The 20,467-nt window shown below is 35.3% G+C and overlaps 1 protein-coding gene across 4 annotated transcripts in view; it reads right to left on the bottom strand.

Annotated features, from left to right (window-relative positions):
* The window catches only part of LOC134527532 (CLIP domain-containing serine protease B4-like), a 57,123-nt gene extending 43,745 nt beyond the window's left edge, over positions 1-13,378 (bottom strand). Inside the window, exons 1-2 of one of the 4 annotated variants that reach the window (XM_063360284.1) lie at positions 9,564-9,966; positions 9,292-9,468 (exon numbers count right to left, since the gene is read on the bottom strand). The gene's annotated coding sequence lies outside the window, so the exon portion shown is untranslated. Of the gene's footprint in view, positions 1-5,809; positions 6,326-6,800; positions 8,008-9,291; positions 9,469-9,563; positions 9,967-13,185 lie in introns of those variants that run through there. The other 3 variants (XM_063360285.1, XM_063360287.1, XM_063360283.1) reach the window with 3 other exon arrangements.
* Positions 13,379-20,467: the final 7,089 nt, after the last annotated feature.

Below are 20,467 nucleotides of genomic sequence, written 5' to 3'. Positions count from 1 at the left end.
ACTCTTCTAACACCCACGGTGTTTATTGATCTTTTGTTTAAAATTCAACAGTATATTGCCCTACCCTTGCATATGTTGGCTACAATTTCGCATGATAATCTCTACATGTTTTATGGTTTGAGTAAAGTCCAAGCCATCGTCTATAATGGTTCATTAAATGTCATTGTTAACGTGCCTCTAGCAAACAAGGATAGCAGTTTTGAGGCTTATAACATTTTCGCCTTCCCATTTTTCTCTTCTGAGTTCAAACATTATCTTTTACTCAACGTGCACGACACTTTGTTGGTTAGTCCAGACAGAAAAATATTTGCTCCTGTGTTTTCTTCTTCTCTCTCGGGTTGTAAAAAATACGGTGTAACCTTATGTTCCCCAACCTTTCCATTTTTTGATGCTCATGTCAGTAATTGTGAGTTTAACCTTTTTCTTGGTAAACCCACTTATGAAATTTGTGATAAAAGCTTTGTTTCACTGGATTTACCTTTCCTTCAAAAAACCAATACACTTTGGTTATTCGCTAGTAATCATTCATTGGATGTTACCTTACTGTGTCGATCAACTGCGGAGTCATTTCCACCTTTAACTATTTCTTTAATTGGTAGTGGATATATAAATAATGTATCCCATTGTGACATTGTAAGCCCATTTTTCAAAACTTTCGGGTCAGTAATTTCTACTTACATTTCAATCTAACTTTACCTTCTATTCACATCCCAAAATTTAATTTTAACCTCAGCAAGCCGTCCTTTGCATCACTCCCTAATTTAACCATCAATGCTTCTCTTATTAAGGATATTAATGGTATGTTAAAGTCTCGTCCTAACGGTGCTCCTTTTCACGATGTAGTTAATCTCTTTCGTCCGAAGCAACAACACGTTGAGTCCTACTCTCACTTTAACCTTGCTGCCATATCCATATCCTCCCTGGTCTTAATTTGTATCCTCATTTTGAGCATTATCATTTTCTTGAAGTTGCGCTCCATCTCGACCACCCCCCCAAATCCTTCACCTCCTATCCCTTCCGGGACAATGTTGTTTCCCTTAGCCTCGTCGTCTAATGTGGAATAGTAATTTTTTTATATATAAAGCTAAGTGTTTATGTGGATATTGTTGTAATTGGGATGTTATTTTAGTTTTGGGACTTATTAACTGTTGCCACTCACCAGCTGTTGCCCTTTGAGGGGAGGAGTGTGTGCCATTGCACATTTGTAGTAATGCGCATGCTCACTTTATCTATTTTATAGTTATTGTTTTTATTTTATTTTGTATAGCAAACTGGGAGCCATATTTTTTTTTTATTCTTGAATTTGTAAATCATCTTGTAACCAACAATTTCAACATAATTTATATTTATAAAGCACAAGTTTCTGTGTTAAAATTTTTATATTAGTTTTCCAACAAAATAAGTTTACGTTTGTCCATAATGAATGTTGATTTGGGAAATCGCACTATAGTGTAACTCTATTTGTTTTACATGTGCAGTCTTTCATGTCTCAACTCTATGGTCTTCTTCAGTTGCACAAAATAATACGTCTTTCTTTTTGAAGCATGTCAGCCATGATGTAACTGTTCCTACCTTCGGCCGTTTCTTAATCTCTTGACATCAATGTCTTAATTAATTCTCCGTACACCGCAAGTGGTGAGTAAAATCGCATATTCCTTCAAGAATATGTGGAAATGATATTTTGTTCAATTATCTTATTTTGTAATACATTTATGTACAGTGTGTATGCGGAAGGCGTGGGTGGCCATGGGCGCGATTACTTCGTGACACACAACTTCTTCGTCACCTGAGTCATGGTGCTCCTCAGTGCCTGATGCAGCTCGTCTAATCAGGAAAGATCTTCTTTGTTACTTTCTGCATGCAGAAGAGCAACCATGAGCCACCACATATCAAAAGATAAAATTTTAACCTAGCATTTTCGGCATTGTTTTGGACTAATAATTAATTTTTTTTGACTTAACCTATGTAATTTTTAACCTATGTAATTCTTAACATCAAAATCAATGTGCTTAACTTAAATATCTAAAGGTGCCCCTTATCTTAACATTTACTTTTACTATAAGTATGACTGTATACTCATCAATTGATATTAAACTTGTTATTGTTATTATTTAAAGTAAAAGAATTTAAAGAAAAGAAAATATAAGGAACAGAGAAACGATATTGCTGTATTCATTTAACTAAAACCACTGTTTGTATTAATTTTGACTAGTATATATATTTAACTATTTTATCCTGTAATATGGCCTCCCCAGTCGGCTCAAGGTTCTCATGATTTTCTACACGCCTAACAAGGCACCATTGAGCCCGTTCCCCATGCTTTCACTGTTGGCCTCTGTACCTCCTTGGTATTTGGCCAGGTTGAGGTAAAGAGGGCGGCAGAATACTTAAAGAACTGCGGAAAGCTGGCTACATACAATAATCATTTGTTTAACTTTCATGTGTGTACTATTGAATAATAAATGAATTATTTATATTTTAAAAAAAGTATACTTTATTTCTTGTATTCTGATTTCCAACTAAGCACGTGTTTCCGCTACTGTATGTGTGATCATTCCATTTTCTGTGTGTACGTTCCATTTCCTGTGTTTACATTCCGTTTTTTCCTGTGTGTACATTCCGTTTTCCTGTGTGTACATTCCGTTTTCCTGTGTGTAAATTCCGTGTATTATGTTCATGGTCTATATGTCTGACATTGTTCATGACCCGGTCTTGCGGTCCAAAGACGCTTGGTGTATGGATGATTTTGTACATGAACATTTTAAAGGTTAATCTAAGTATCAAATAACTGGACTTTCATGTAATGCATAGCGGCACTGTATTTATTTAGATGGTCAGTTATATTGACTTGAGTTGTTTTTAGTAGAGTGAATGATTAATAAATTCCACAAAAGGTAATGGAAAACAAAATATTAAATATGTTTAAAATTTAGTTACAACTGTCACTGGTCAAGAATCGAACCGTGGACAGGAATCCATCGATTCAATTTGTATGTTAATAATTGATTTTTTCGGAGACTTTTGTAATTTTTCCCGCATTTCTAGCTAAATAATTACATGATAACCAGATGATGCCCAATCTTTCATTATGTCGGGCACCTCAGTAATAATAAATGATTACTGCACTGTAGGAGGTTAGAATAAAACTAGCATGATGGTAAGACGAGTACATACAAGATGGTGCCCTCCAGCAGACGAAAACAAGATATTGGCAATGACCACTATCAGGCTGTAGCTCCTGGTAGCATGTACTGAACATAAAATGTCGGATCCATGATGGTCGTCAAGGTCAAAGTCAAAGATCAAGTTCAAGGTCAAATTTCAAGTTCAAGTTCAAACAACAAGGTCAAGGTCAAATTTTAAGGCCAAATTCAAATGTCAAATTTCAAAGTCAAGGTCAAGGTCAATTTTCAAGGTCAAGGCCCAATTTAAAGTTCAAGGTCAATGACAAAGTTCAATGCCAACAGACGAGGTTAATGGTATGGTGAACAGAAAATTATACTAACATGTCGCCAGCACACTCTAGCAGACGAAAACAAGATGACGGTCTCCAGCGTACGAAGACAAGATGGCGGACATGATGTCATACCATCTGACGATATATACCTACTTTGGTATTGGTGGTAGGTCAGTCTGTAGGTGGCTTCTGTGGAGGAAGGATATGATGGGTTTTGTTTTTTTTTTGCTCTTAGCGGTTTCGAACCAAGGACGGAAATCGATCTAATCAATCATAATTCTAATAAGTTAATTTTTTGTTGAATTTTGTAATTTTTTTCATTAAAATCGGATAATAAATAAAGATTTCCAAGATGGCCACTAAATTTCAAGACAGTGGACATGACGTCATACTAGGTGATGATATATATGCTATGAAACAAGTGGCGGGGGTCAGTCTGTAGGTGGCTTCTGTGGAGGAAGGATCTGTTGTTTTTTTTAATTTTTTTATTCACCGGGTTCGAACCAAGGTTCCGAGCTACGTGACATAAATATTTGGTTTTTTTTAATTTTTTTATAAAATTTTATTAATTGAATTTTTTAATTTTTTAATATTTTTTCATTAAAATCGCATAATGTATAAAAAAAAGTTAAAGATGGTGGGCGTAACGAAATTGCAACGGCGACATCATAATTCAAAATGGCGGAAAACAAAATGCCGGAATGTACGAGAAAACAAAATGACGTCATCCAAAATGGCGGATCCAAAAAGGCCGCCGGGGTCAAGGTCAAAGTTCAAGGTCACGGTCCTTCAATATGGCCGCCGTGATCTACTTGTCCCGTTACACTGTGTCCCGTTTAACTGTGTCCTGTTACGCTCATCCAAGATGGCTGCCGTGACGTCACAATCCAAGATGTGGCTCGGTTCCCGGCTCCACCGCCAGATGCCAGTTTCAGGACATACTATTACACACTACTCACGATATTTTTGGGGTCTATGAACAATGAAATAAAAACTGTATAAACATTTTCCGGAAGTCACACCATAGTAACGAGTAGTCTTCTTTGAAATCTTCTTAAATTGGCTAAACTATTAGCTATAGAAAATTCTTGTATAGGGAAATTATTCTATACAAATTTACTATAGATCGGTTTTTAAGTGTCATAAGTGTTTACTTACTTCAGACATGATATTAACTTGTGGGTGCTGTGTTACATGTGCGCAAGAATATAACTAATTAAAGATATGTATTTATTTATTAGCTGAACGAGTCAGTAGCAACGAGGTTGTCAGTTGGGAACACAACACAGGTAAGTTGAAGCTCGAAAGTGCTACCGCCTAAAAATATATCATCCCAGCATTAGCGTGAAGGTATTTAGGAAAACTATGGAAACCAGAAAACTGGATACCTGGAGGATGTTGTGAACCCAGGTATTCTCGAATGAGAGTCAAATGTTTATTTATAGCAACATCTCTCTAGTTTGTTGGTACATTTATTTGCGTGCGTAGTGTAAAATGTACTCCAATTAAAAACCAAACGTCGGTCCCTCTAAACCAAACTTCAGTATCTCCACATTTGGATGCATACGTCACAAACCACTACTGTAAAGAAATTAACAAAAGCTCTACTTCTAAAATATCCTTCCCATCCTCCCTCTTCATCATAGCCTAGTTTCCAAACACCTACCTCTGTGACGCATTCCCCTGCCCTTCTAGTGATGTCCTACCTGTCTGCTCCACCCTTTCACTAGTCTGTGTCGTCGGTTCACCCCTCCCCCTCCGACCATTACCGGCGGCGGGCCAATACGATTCCACACATTCACTCATGCCTCGTGTGATTACTCGCAAAGAATAGCTTGACTAAAATATCATTCTACAAGATGAAAGCTGAAGATGAAAACTGTTTTTGCCATTGAATATATTTGTCACTGACTTGCGAGAACTCCACAAACACGCTCTAAACATGGTATTTTTAGTCACTTTCGCTACTCTGATTATTTAAACATTGTAAGGAGGCAACAAATAAAATTAATGCCCAGCAAAAGTACGTGTTATTTATTAAAATTAAATGATTTTTTTGTTTTGTTTTTCTGGTAAGAATATTCTTTGAGAAGTTAGTAAATTCTTTAATGCAGCATTTAAATACAATATTTTAATAGGAATTTATAAGTTACACAGTTCCTAACTAAAATTAAGTATCTTTAAATGTAACTATAAAATAGTAACAAATACATTCTTCAAAAATATCATCACAATTTACAATTGTATACATACGCGTTTAAATTTTCCTTGAAAATATCAACTACTTATTAAGAAAATAAATACACTAATTTCTTCCATATTTTTTTTACTATGGTTCGCTCAACAACGTACCTAAGTACTGGAGGTGTAAGTCCAACAATCGAGGACAGAACCAGCGTGTATTCTTCAAAGTGCCTGCCTCGCCGACTGTTACACAAACAAGCAGGCCACGTATATGTCATTGCCAACTGCAATAAAATCATTTATCTTGCCTTCAGTGGGGCAGAACTTTGTATCGTAACTGCGTTTGCGCTGTTTTCCCCTCGTCATTTCACAAGACGTTAACACCCCATTGTGAGGCAAACTGCGCGACTCAGTGAGCTGATAGCAGAAGAACAAAAACTAGCGCCAAGCAAATAATTAATGATCCATTCAGAATTAAACTTTGCTGATTATTGAAATATATTATCTCAGTTTTATTACGGCAATGTTCGAGACAGGCCAGCACACTAATCCACAATCACCATCTTAACTATAGACAATGTTATGAATAAAAGGTGTTAAGAAAGGCGCCGCAAATGCACAACTTGAGAGTTTGAATTTATAACGTTTTTGGACATGCACTGCTGGTTTATATTGTACGGTACTGATACAAACGCCTTGTAAACGACGAGTGATCAAGTACTTGAAAAAATAACAGAAGACATACCGGTATACAAATTTATTTAACACTAAGGTTAGATTTTAACATTGAAAACAAATATTTAAAAAGATGATGACAATAATAACTTATTGCACTTTTCCTTAAAAGGCATGGGGCGCGAGCACGCGGGTAATCTGAGAACGCATGATATATATATATATACACTCTTAAAAACCTTTTTAAAAATATAATTGTTTAATAAAAAAAGGAAAGACACGGGCTATTATTTCAAATTACTGTGTCGCTGTTAGTCGCAAAACAGAAACCACTAGTATATAAAATTGCATTTAAATATTACGGTTCTGAAATAATTATTGAATAAATAAATTATACCACTAAACGCGAAAGGCCGTAACAAATCCAAGCTCGCCCATGAAATGTATCAACATTTAAAAATAACCTCCAGAAAAGGTACCTTACCTTAAAGGAAACCTTGAAAGAAATTGAAAAATATGACTAACACAAATATAGAAAGAATGTGAATGCTCTTGCGAAGATAACAGTTGTCACCTCGCGACGACAGTAACAACAGGCCTGACTGCAAGGACCGCCTCTGCAGCAGGCGGTACCCGCGTGGCACGGGGCAACAGCTTCACGCCTCGGCCACTAGTAACAACCTGCAGCTCAGCGATGAGGCAGTGGGTCGTGCTCTCCTTCTTCCAGCTCGCAGCCGGGGTTTATATACCCAGTTGGAGGGCGTCTTCCTGGGGATAGAAGCTTCCACGCCGTAGAGGCTTCCACCTGGCCGAAGTTCTGCGACCAACGGTCGAAACAACCCGCGCAATTCGGTGCGCAGGCGGGCGCCAGCAACTTGGGTGGCGGCAGCATCAGGGGTAAAGGCAGAGCACAGACACTGACTCACAAGTGCGACGGGTAGTAGCCGCCGCGTGGTTAAGGGTAAACAATCACGTTACCTATGACTCTGTTCTATCGGTAATACATATCGTAAACAGTAACCTCAATAATGTACTCAAATAAAAAATTAACACACACACAGAAATACAAGCAAAAGATACCTGACGTCTAAATTCAACTTCAAGTACGGTACAGTACAGATGTTGCCGTGGAAGGAATGTCACAAACATTTCACAGCACAGACGGACACAATGGATGCACAAAAATACAGTTGCAACTGTTACAGTAATCATAGACGAACAACAACACTGTACAACACAGCGATTGATTTGTAGCGGGTGTGGAAGGAGAGGCTTTGTTTTGTCTTCACTCAGTTTGATAAGAACACTGCAATATGATATATCTATATATAAAATAAAGTTACTACCCCTTCCCACATAACTAGTGACTCATTCGACTGAGTTCAACCCTCGCTTGGTGTTGTTGAGTAGTCAGACAGACCACTTGCCTACCATCAAAGTGGGCGGATTCCAGGCAAGGTTAAACATAGGGTTTTTTCTAGAGGAAAACATGGCGGATGCTTCGGTGTCCTTTAGATTTTTCCTAGTCACTACTTTTTCCCCATCTAGTCAATCCAATAATGCTCTATAAGCATCTCTTAATGTTTAATCGTCAATAATGGCCTCAAAGTGGATGAAATGTTAATCTCAATCCTTGTGATTTCCATTAGCTCACGCCTTAAATAATATTTAATCATTACTATTTGCAAAAATTCTTCATTGGTAATGTACTTACATGCAAACTTACCTGTACGCCCAACTCTCAAACAAATATAAACATAATTCATTTTTTTATTCGTATCTACAATGTTTAAAAAATTAATTATAAAAATGCTTATCAATAAAATTCTCTGGTTAAAGAAAGTGTTATTTAATTATTAAAGTTAATAATTTAGATATGAAAAACTAAATACTACACTGTTTACCACAACGCAAACAAAATTGAGTAAGGGTTATCAATATCAAATTTTTGAACGTGTTGTACTTGAAACACTTTGCTGCATCACACTGCCAATTTTAAGATACTTCAAATCTAAGTTCACCAGTGGCATACCAGGAGAATGGACAAGTCCTTCCCAAAGTTAAAACATATTGCTATGCTACTTACTATCTACGGTTATTATTTTTAAAATAATTTTATTACACTTTTTCCCTCTCTTAAAAAAGATTAACATTTTTATTTTGTACTAAATTGCTGTGATTTTAAAATTATATGAAACATTGATTATCGTTTACTTTAATTACTGTTTTGCCCTCCGGAGATAATTTGCTAATTATCTAAGGAAGACTTTGTGACAACTGGTTGTTTATTATTATTATTATTTGATTTCGATTTGACTTGTTACTGCTACCAAATTATAATGAAATAAATATTGATATTATAAAATTATTTGTTTATGTAAGTAAAATGTTTGACTGGAAACGTGTCAGGGTAAACCAGCTTCACAACAGAATACACCTCATCAATTATAATTACGTAAGTCCAGAGGAACTTAGTTTAGTAAATGACAACAACATACGTATCTTCATCTATTAGTGGTGATATATTTAGTTAGAAAATACATTTAAAGCTAAACAAAAAAAAAACAATGATGACTCATCTGAAGAGGTAAAGAAAGTCATAAAATTATCATTAAAATGGAATGTTTGTTATCAATAGTAAACCTAGGGTGCACCCAAATTACAGGCTAATAATGTTATTTATATTAGTTATATAGTTTTTATAATAAATTTAAATACCATGTTATATCCATAATTAAGATTTTACTAATTGAGTCTATAACTTTAAATGTAGATTAAAAACTTCTTCAGGAACAAAACAAAACATTATACAAAAATACTTCATTTAAGTAATTAAAGTCCTTTTTTGGAAACATTAGGTAATTAAAATCTTTTGCCCAACATTAGGCGACGAAAGTCTTTTTCTTTTGTAAGCGTTAGGTGACGAAACGTTTAGACGACAAACAATAATAATAATACATTAAAAAAGAACGGACTTAGCTGAAGATGATAAATATCCGTGACATGTTCAAGACGAAAACTTGTACAGCAGCCGGCGCAGAACCATGCTTCCCGGGCCGACAGGACGTAGATTCAATTCAAAATGTTTGAAGGTAGGTTAAAGAATGACCCAAAACGTAAAGAACTTGAAGAGGATCCAAAACGTTAACCTCCTGCAACATAAGGTTGCAGAGAAACAAAAATTAAATCAAAAAAGGCAACAACAAAAAAATACTCTCACTCTCTCTCATGCTTTCTCGTGACTTACCGAAATCGGAGGCTGAAGAAATTTACACTGACTTTACATCATCTTTTAAAACCAAATAAAAACACCACTTCTACGTGAGATGTCTACCAAAAAAAAAAACTATGGTGCGAAAAGTTACATTAATCAACCACCATCACTGACTGGAGCCATCTTGGCGAATGCCGAGAACAACGGACGAAGCGGGTAAGTAATTCTAAAACAATGGAGCATCGGAAGCTTACCGAACTGCCACCAGGTTGCGTGGACGGTACTAAAAAAAATGCTCTAGGAAAAAAAATGGTCTAGAGTACAGATTTTTTATATGAAATCACGTGAAGAAGCGAGGAGAAACTGCAAGCAACTGCTGACAATCACGTGGGCAGCACGCCGGGACACGGCGGACAGGCGGGCGTTACTAAAAACTCTTAGGCTAGCACAGAACATCCGGCGAACAAATGGAAGGTTTTGACTGAAGCCAAACAAAAAATAGAATTGTGTGCTTAATGGAATATAATACAAATTTTAAAGTAAATATCATTTATAAAATTAAAATTAAAAAAACTAAATTAAGTTTAAAATGTAATTAAACACAAGTAAACATTGTAAGACTCAATATAAAATAATTATTAGGTACAGAAAACTAAAATAATTTTACTATTTTACGAGTGCCAAAACATGAAACGGCACACACTCCTCCCCTCAAAACCGACGCTACCGTCTTAAAAAAAAAATTTTAAAAGTTGCCATTAAAAACATTTCACTTTACCAAAAAAAAGAGACATAAGAAATAATGATGTCAAAAAGAAAAGACTATATTAAATATAGAAATCAAAAATTAAATCATTATACTGCTGAAGAAACAAACAGCACAAACACGAGCATAAAACACAGTTATTTACTGAGAAACAAGAGAATATTATCCTTCGAAACTCAATACTCAATGAGGAATATACACCTCTTCATACAATAATCAAAACAAAATGGGGACTATACACCCCTGCATAATAAATCTTATTAAATGCTCGCTCAAGTAAGATAAACAAAACAACTCGGTCTCGGAATTGACATAAATTAGCTGAACGTAGGATGCTCACATACCTGCGAGAGATAAAATCTCAAAGCTAAAGAAGAAACGAAGACGAAGATCAAAATGCGAAAGGACCAAAAAAAATTAAATGTGTTATTGTAGAAACAAGACAGGACAGAATGGTGGTACAAGTACCCAGGACAGCCAGCGTATGCTACAACAAAGAGGGACAACACCTCAAACAAAATGCCCGTCGGCTTAAAAAAAACTGGGAGGTGCCAAAATCCAAGGGTAAACCAAAATGTGGAGAGGGCCAACACCCAACTGCACAACCCAAGGCAAAACAACAGGACACCCACCCGATACTGGTCACTAAGATCCTGATCATACGATACCGCTCTGAACACTGCAGTTCAAACAACACATCATGATAAAATTTAAAAAAATTTCCACATAGAAGATACCTAATCAAAGTTTAACAAAACTTACATTGACAATACTGATCAAATACGAAAGACATTTGAGCCACAAAAAAAAGGAAAACAAAATTTCTAAAATTCTTATTCAAAACGACAACACAAAATTGAAAGAAAAATAAGAAAACGGTCGTCCAAAGGTGAATGACTAAGTCCCATACCTTAGACACTCAAGAGATAATTTAGCACCTGCAAAAGCAAGCTTGACCACTAACACAAAATGTAACATGAACAAATTTTAAGATTCAGCAAAAGGGAAGTGAATAAAAAAAACTGCCTGCAATTTATTGAAAGAAAAATTTTTGAGAAGAAATCAAAGTTGAAACCATACCTTACAATGAAGAATGTGCCACTATACAACAGTCTCACCAAGCAGAACTCCACTACACGAAATTCACCAGAGATGGCTGAAACGGTGAGTCGCAGCAACACCGAGCCGAAGCCGCAACCACCCTAGCAAACTCCATGCAGCAGACACCCCACAGGAGAGATGTCCTACAGCAACAACCTAGTACACAAAATCAAACAGGAAAAGTACCTAAGTTCAAAAAAAGTTAAACACAAATTTGAAAAATGATTAAATTGATGACACTACACGGTGTAATGTGTGGAACACATGTGAAATAGCTGTGTCGTGTGGGAAGATGTACAAGACACACAACACACCACATCCCCACATGAACCAACACACACATAACCTACAAAACAGAAATTTAAAACAGTTTATGTTTTGGATGACAAGACAAGAAACAAAACGGATATATTCAAATGTTATTTTAAAAGATGACACTAGCTAGACAAACAACAGAATAATAATTCAAGATAGCACTTAAAATAAATTATTATTAAAAAACTAATAAAATCACAAAATATACTAACCTAAATTTAAATTATTATTAAAATGAGTGATTGGATCTTCCATGGCAGACATAAGATTTAAAACATGACAGAGGTCACCAAAAATAAGTGTTAGTGAAGCCTAACACTTAGAAAATTGTCCTGGCTCAACAGCTCTAAGGACCACCACAAGAAAAATTAATTTAGCAAAAGTTTGCCCACTGGCTAAACTTGACCAAAGTCAACAAAACATTAAAACAAAATCTAATGTCGTCTGGAAGTCACTTACTCCAGACAATACAAAATTGTAAACATACAAAGCTCTAACCTATAAAACTTTCAATTACAGTGCTTAAAAAAATTATATTAAAAAGAAAAACGACAAAATTCTAACAGAAGAAAACCACTGACCTTTAACTGCATCTCACTGAAACAAAATAATTAAAAACAAAACAAATGCAAATAGTGAAATTAAAAACGAAGACAAAACATTAATAGGCTCAAGAAGAAAAAATTTAAAAGACCAAAAACAGCTCAAGACAAAAAAAATATTAACCAAAATACTTGATTCAAAGATACTGCAGATTAAATACTTATAAAACAACTTCATAACATCAATTATTAAATTGTGCAATGAAAAGCACTAGGACACACATTAAATGAACATATTAGGAAAACGGCAAAATGTCTCTGAAAAGAAATCAATACCTAAAATACATACCCAAGATGACCTACAGCAAAACATGGGAAAAACAAACAACATTAAACATAATAACAAAACTGCTGGAAATTACAACTTATAACGAGAAATTGAAAATACCCACACAAAAAAAACTTCAAAATTACCCAATGACTCTCATACTATAAAATATTAACTATGCAAAATAATTGTGCTTCTAAAAAAAACTTGTTCCCATAAAGTTACATAACTAGTTAACCCTTGAAATAAACTTAAAATTAGTACCATGGTTTTTTGTATTGATGAAGTTTATGTTTAGGTTATAGGCCTATGAAAATACAGACATACAGAATCCAGGGACTCCAAGACTAGGATCAGTGGGTGATCAAGCCACGATCGACTGAGTCAAAGACCCTAAAGACACTAATTCGCTAACAGTGGACCCGAATGGTGGACCTTCAACTGAAAGCAGGAATAAGTGTTAAAAAAAATAACTCTCCACACCTTAACTCCTAAATAACATACTAGGTAACTACAAATATAAAACCCTCCAAAAAAAATACATTTACTCATGATTTACTAAAACACGAAAAGAAGAACCACTATTTTAAGAAAATGCCTAACCTGGACATCAAAGTCAAGCCAAAAAAAAATGAAAATGACAAATAAGAGTCGAGAACTACTAATGTCAGAAGTAAACACACCACAACATTGGGTCAGTATGAAAGTACTACATTCAAAGTTGGCAGCACTGTGCTGCGAAAGACTCCATCTTGGCTGGGAACTTTTTTTATCACTATGAATTAAAACAAACTCCGGGAGTTCAAACAACGAAAGTAAAATTCATATTGAACGAAGACAAAATCACACATTAACTTAATATTAGCTATTAAATAATTATAGTTCCCCTATTAAATAAATGGCTTACTGTAAACAAAACGACGTATCAAGTCAGATAAAAAAAATGACAACTCCCAAAATATCCACTAGAGAGGAAAATAAGAGGCTCTACCATACCTTGTAATTATTTTAAGAAACAATATTATAATCCACATAATAGTTGGGAATAACACCGATACAATAAGTCACGAGAGAAGCACTAGGAAAAATCTGTTATATTGCTGTGTTAAACGCAAGATACAACGATCGTTCTAAAACTCATAATTTAAATAATAAACTTACTCGATTAACTCATTACACTAGCGACTGAAACACAACATAGACTGATAAGAATAAAAAAAAGACGTGTGCGAAGACGTGACGCGACCTTGGCGACGCCTCAAGATAAACACCTGCACCAAAGCACTTCAACATGCAAGACAAAGCACTCGTACCACATACTACTGAATTAATAAAGACATAATTAACGAGTCGTTTCGTCACCTTTACACGAATATATATATGGAAAACAATAATTTTAAAAAACTCATTTAACCTTCAATTATCAATAAAAATAAAGTCAATCTATATTATAATGAATTTTTGCTTGTAGGCTAATAGAACATATCAACATTAAAAAAAACAATTAACTCACATCATAAAACTTATTTCTTACAAAATAATAATATTATCTATAGACTCGTAGAAAGTAACCATGCTCTGCTACCATCTTGTGACAACTGGTTGTTTATTATTATTATTATTTGATTTCGATTTGACTTGTTACTGCTACCAAATTATAATGAAATAAATATTGATATTATAAAATTATTTGTTTATGTAAGTAAAATGTTTGACTGGAAACGTGTCAGGGTAAACCAGCTTCACAACAGAATACACCTCATCAATTATAATTACGTAAGTCCAGAGGAACTTAGTTTAGTAAATGACAACAACATACGTATCTTCATCTATTAGTGGTGATATATTTAGTTAGAAAATACATTTAAAGCTAAACAAAAAAAAACAATGATGACTCATCTGAAGAGGTAAAGAAAGTCATAAAATTATCATTAAAATGGAATGTTTGTTATCAATAGTAAACCTAGGGTGCACCCAAATTACAGGCTAATAATGTTATTTATATTAGTTATATAGTTTTTATAATAAATTTAAATACCATGTTATATCCATAATTAAGATTTTACTAATTGAGTCTATAACTTTAAATGTAGATTAAAAACTTCTTCAGGAACAAAACAAAACATTATACAAAAATACTTCATTTAAGTAATTAAAGTCCTTTTTTGGAAACATTAGGTAATTAAAATCTTTTGCCCAACATTAGGCGACGAAAGTCTTTTTCTTTTGTAAGCGTTAGGTGACGAAACGTTTAGACGACAAACAATAATAATAATACATTAAAAAAGAACGGACTTAGCTGAAGATGATAAATATCCGTGACATGTTCAAGACGAAAACTTGTACAGCAGCCGGCGCAGAACCATGCTTCCCGGGCCGACAGGACGTAGATTCAATTCAAAATGTTTGAAGGTAGGTTAAAGAATGACCCAAAACGTAAAGAACTTGAAGAGGATCCAAAACGTTAACCTCCTGCAACATAAGGTTGCAGAGAAACAAAAATTAAATCAAAAAAGGCAACAACAAAAAATACTCTCACTCTCTCTCATGCTTTCTCGTGACTTACCGAAATCGGAGGCTGAAGAAATTTACACTGACTTTACATCATCTTTTAAAACCAAATAAAAACACCACTTCTACGTGAGATGTCTACCAAAAAAAAACTATGGTGCGAAAAGGTACATTAATCAACCACCATCACTGACTGGAGCCATCTTGGCGAATGCCGAGAACAACGGACGAAGCGGGTAAGTAATTCTAAAACAATGGAGCATCGGAAGCTTACCGAACTGCCACCAGGTTGCGTGGACGGTACTAAAAAAAAATGCTCTAGGAAAAAAAATGGTCTAGAGTACAGATTTTTTATATAAAATCACGTGAAGAAGCGAGGAGAAACTGCAAGCAACTGCTGACAATCACGTGGACAGCACGCCGGGACACGGCGGACAGGCGGGCGTTACTAAAAACTCTTAGGCTAGCACAGAACATCCGGCGAACAAATGGAAGGTTTTGACTGAAGCCAAACAAAAAATAGAATTGTGTGCTTAATGGTATATAATACAAATTTTAAAGTAAATATCATTTATAAAATTAAAATTAAAAAAACTAAATTAAGTTTAAAATGTAATTAAACACAAGTAAAGATTATAAGACTTAAAATAAAATAATTATTAGGTACAGAAAACTAAAATAATTTTACTATTTTACGAGTGCCAAAACATGAAACGGCACAACTTCAGCATGGATATGCAGTTATTAACACAAAATACCCTAATAAGTAAATTCTGAGCCCGGGAAATAAATAGTAACTGCTAAATATTTTTCAGTAATAAATATATTTTTCAGTTGATTTTTCAGTTGTTGATTTAAAACTTCTTTACAAAATCAAAATGAAAAATATTAAAATTTTCCATAATAGAGTAAAAATAATAATATCCTATTGTTATTCTTGTGGGACTACGTTTTTGTGGTGGATTTTTGTATTGACTTAATAATCGTCTTGATTCGGCAATGTTTGGGGATGTCCGCCGTTCTTTGATTAAGGTCGGTTATTCGACGGCCACTTAAGATGACTCCACATTTGCCATTTTGGATTCCACAATTTTTTTTTTAATCTGTTATTATTTAGCAAGATTTTCGGGAAAAAATTCCAAAAATCATTAAAAAAACCTTTTATTAAAATAATTATTAATTAGATTAATTTCTGTCTTTGGTTCGATTCTTGTCGATGCAAAAATTGTATTTCATGTAAAAAAAATAATTATTTATTTAAATATATGTGGTGATAAAATTCTAAAATAGGTATAAATTCTTCATCTACCATTAACCAATTGATTTGATCGTTTCTTCTCCTTGGTTCAATCATTAATTGATAAAAAAGTATATTTAAAAAAAACCTCTTTAAAAAAATCGTGAAAAATCCTAAAAGTTTCTTAAATTGATCATCCACCAGCCGCTAGTAAGCTGTCGATGCTATTTTAGCCGTCATCTTGTATTTATTAATCGATTCAAGGAGCGATAGCATCATATAATACACACAGCATTTGATAGAGTGCATTTTTGCCATAGTAGTTTAATTTTTATTAACTAGAGTGCAGTAGTATTTATTATCTGGAGTCCACCATCTTGTCAGCCATCGTGGCCACTATCTTGAAAATATGTAGTTATTAAGCTTGAAATTCAGGAAAATAAACTGAAAGACATTTAAAGAAATGTAAATGAATCGCTTTAATTCGTGGGTAGCAGATACAGAAATCCAGAAATGCTAAAGACTTTAGTATTTTTTGTGTGTTTTATTTTTGTACTTGTAGTACGGTAGAATTTATGCAATAAAATTATTTTGTAAAAGAACATGGGTGTTTTATTTATCAAACCTGTCACTTTTAAAGTATTTTTAATTGAAATAGCCTACCCTTTTTTTTGCGTTGAGCAAAGTTCGAACCAAGGACAGGAATCCATCGATTTAATCAGTAAATAATGAGTGATAATTTTTAAGAGTTTTGGAATTCTTCCCGAATTACTAAGATAATTCTGATAAAATTTGAATATGGCGGTCAATATGTCCTCATCAGCATACTAGAGGCTAGTATACGAGGAACTTCAGCTGTTTCTAGAACTTTCCACCATATTTTTTTAATCATTATTTTTTTACATAAAATTAAAATTATTTCATTGGTCAAGTATCGAAGCGAGGACAGGAACTGATCGAATCAAAGAGTATTTTAATTGTATATTTTTTTTAATGAATTTTGGAATTTTTCCCGAATATCTAGCTAAATATTTACCAATTTCCAATATGGCACCCAAATGTAAAGATGGTGGGTGCCACAGTAATAATAAATTATTACTGCACTCTAGCAGGTAAAAATTAAAATAACATCATTACTGTGCACTCTAGCAGACGAAAACAAGATGGAGGTCTCTAGCAGGCGAAATCAAGATGGCGGACGTGAAGTCAAACTAGCTGGCGATATATGTACTTTGAAATTAGTGGTTGGAGGTCAGTCTGTCGATGGCTTCCGTGGTGGAAGGATCTAACATCATTTTTTTATTTTCACCTCACCGGGTTCGAAGTAAGGATGCGTGCGTGGTTTATTAAACTTATATTAAAATTTAATTAATTTTAAAATGATTTTAATTTTTCTCATTAAGTTTGATAACAATTACGTTTTTTTTCAATATGGCGGTCTTGGCATCATAATCACAGATGGAGTGTTTTATATTCTCTTTTAGTAATATTTTATAAATTTTTAAATTTTACCTTATTTTCTAGCATAATAATTACGGATTTTCAAGATGGCGGTCGCAACTAAAATTGCAACAGTTACGTCTTAATACATGATGGCACCATGGCATTCTATATTGTCAATGTGTGGCTTAGAGCGCTTTGTCGCTGAGAAATTTAAATCGGTTTTAGAAATTTCGAATCGTTGGCATTTTTAAGGACTAATATGGGAAGTTTTCCCTCAAATCGGGAATCTTTCCCTCCAAAATGGGATATTATTAGGAATTTTGAGCCATTTTGAGTCAATTTTAAAGAATTTTGAATCTAAGATGGTCACCATGACGGTACAATCCAAGATGGCGGTCGACTCCGGCTCAAAATCGTGAAGCCAGGTGCCGGAAATACTATTCTACACTACTTATATATACAATAAAATCCGTTAAAATTTATTGTAAAATTATCTTAAACTTTTGGCTGAAAACATTTTTGATGAAACGGACTATCGCGGTAAAAAAAAAAAACAGGGGTTGAAATTAAAACCAAAAAATTCTTAGTATATACTTCGTCATAATTTATTTTAAGCCATTTTTATATAAAATTTCAACTTTGTTCGAAAAAATCTTTATAGGAAAATGAGTACTAAATATTGGCCGGTCCGAACCCAGGATTAGGAGAGTGGTTCTTGGATGGGGTCAAATTTACCACAGAAGAAAGGCATATTTTGGTTATCATTTCAGTTGCACATGGGGTTACTACAGGATGATTTGCTGAATGAAAATTACATGCTTGACACGCACAGGTTAACAGAAACTAAAATTAAACATTATGGGACGCATCTGGTCGCACAAACCTTAAATAGTACCTTTACTAGTAACGTTAATTTTGTTTCTTTTTTATTAGTTTAACAATAATAATGTTATAATAATAATTTTAGTTATAATTGAAAACTATATATTATGGTTAGGTTATCGTCTCTCAATAAGAGTTTTTCTTTTTGTGGGTTGAATTTGGTAAAAGGTCCGAGACATGTTCGTCGATTTTATGAGTTTTCACTTCAATTATTCTTAATTTTTTTTTTTTAATATTTGTATGGCCTGTCTCTGGGACCCCGATGTGAAACAAAAGTTGGCACAGTGATAAAAAATAGTTAGGCAAAAATAGGAGAAGTTTGAAGCAGCAAAGTGCTTAGAACCAGAGCAATTTGGGTGTGTAGTGGGTCCTACACACCATAACATGGGGTAGTCCGGTGGTAACTTCAAGCCAATTTGAGAAAGGACCGCGGTTATGGAGACGCGACCTCAGTAAACCAGAGCACACTATCACAAACTAGTACACACTTTATAACCTAGTTAAGAAGAGGGAAACATCCCTTAGCTGAGTGACTACATCCCACGATGCAGTCTGTTGTCCGGCTCGCAAGAGACGCAGTAGCGCACTCAAGTGTATGCGGCGGTCTAACACACTACCAAGACACAGGTTGCCCGGTGACTTCGCGCGTGGGGCCAATGAGTCGCTTTGTTGAAGTCCCTTTTGGAGGCCTCAAAAGGTGGGGGGCAAGATAAAATAAAGAGGACAGGGCTACATGGACGTTAGGAGGAGTAAAAGATTCCTGAGTGACCAGTGGTACTGCGTGATAGAGGCACGAGAAAAAAAACTTTGGCTGCGCCAGCCAATATATCCGTGAGAGCCATTCGATAGCGTGCCGAGTGGCGGTGTTAGTATATGGAGCCTAGAGCAAGGAGTTAGTAGGGTTCGCTCTCTGGCGGGAAGCACAGGAGATAATAAGTACTTGTTATTAAAGGTGACAGGGATCGCGCATGCGGGCGGGGCACTGGGTGCAAGCATCAGGGCCGGCGCGTCCTTATAGGCGAACTAGGCAACCGCCTAGGGCGCCTAGTAGCTGGGGGCGGCGCAGCACGACACATAACAGCTGATATAATATGTTTAACGATTATTGAAACTAGATGAAAATGTATTTTTCTAACACTTTGGAATGTTTATATTGATATAAGTAATTATTTAAAGTCCACGGTGACCTGTTTATGGTTTGTAATAAGTAAAAAAAAAAACACAAGCCTACTTACATTTGATTGTTGACAAAATCTTAGCCTTACGTGATGTATTTTGAGGCAAGGAAAATTTTTTTTGGGGTGTCCGGCCCGGGGGGGGGGGGGGGGGCTTTAAGGTTTTTCGCCTAGGGCGCCAATTTACCTTGCACCGGCCCTGGCAAGCATGTGTGTGGTAGGCCCCGTTGATAGGGGAGAAAGTTCGAGAGAGGGTGGTCTCAGAGTTCGCGAGCAACAGTGATGATGCGGGGTGCGGGGGAACATGCTGGCGCTGTTCAAGCGCAGTCAGACACGCTACACTAGTTGTGCTCTGCAGCACAGAAACAGGAGCTGCGCACCTCTCCAAAGTTGCGGAAAACCGCCGATTAGGCGTGCTGAGGTTTGCTGTAGCCTCGAGAGGGTGTCAGTTCGGAGGAACGTTAGTCGTGGTAAATAACACGCCGGTTCGTGCAAGGAAGCGGGAGAAACAGGAATCTGGCAGCTAACGTTGCATTTGACCGGTAGCGCGTCCGGCCGGAGCACTGAAACACAGTCTGAAACAGACTTGGTAAAGTATAAGTCTAGCGAGCCCTGGAATAGTCCAGTAACCTTGACG

Source organism: Bacillus rossius, chromosome 1 (genome assembly GCF_032445375.1).
Source record: "Bacillus rossius redtenbacheri isolate Brsri chromosome 1, Brsri_v3, whole genome shotgun sequence".
Classification (NCBI taxonomy): domain Eukaryota; kingdom Metazoa; phylum Arthropoda; class Insecta; order Phasmatodea; family Bacillidae; genus Bacillus; species Bacillus rossius.
This window is presented reverse-complemented; position numbering and strand designations above follow the sequence as displayed.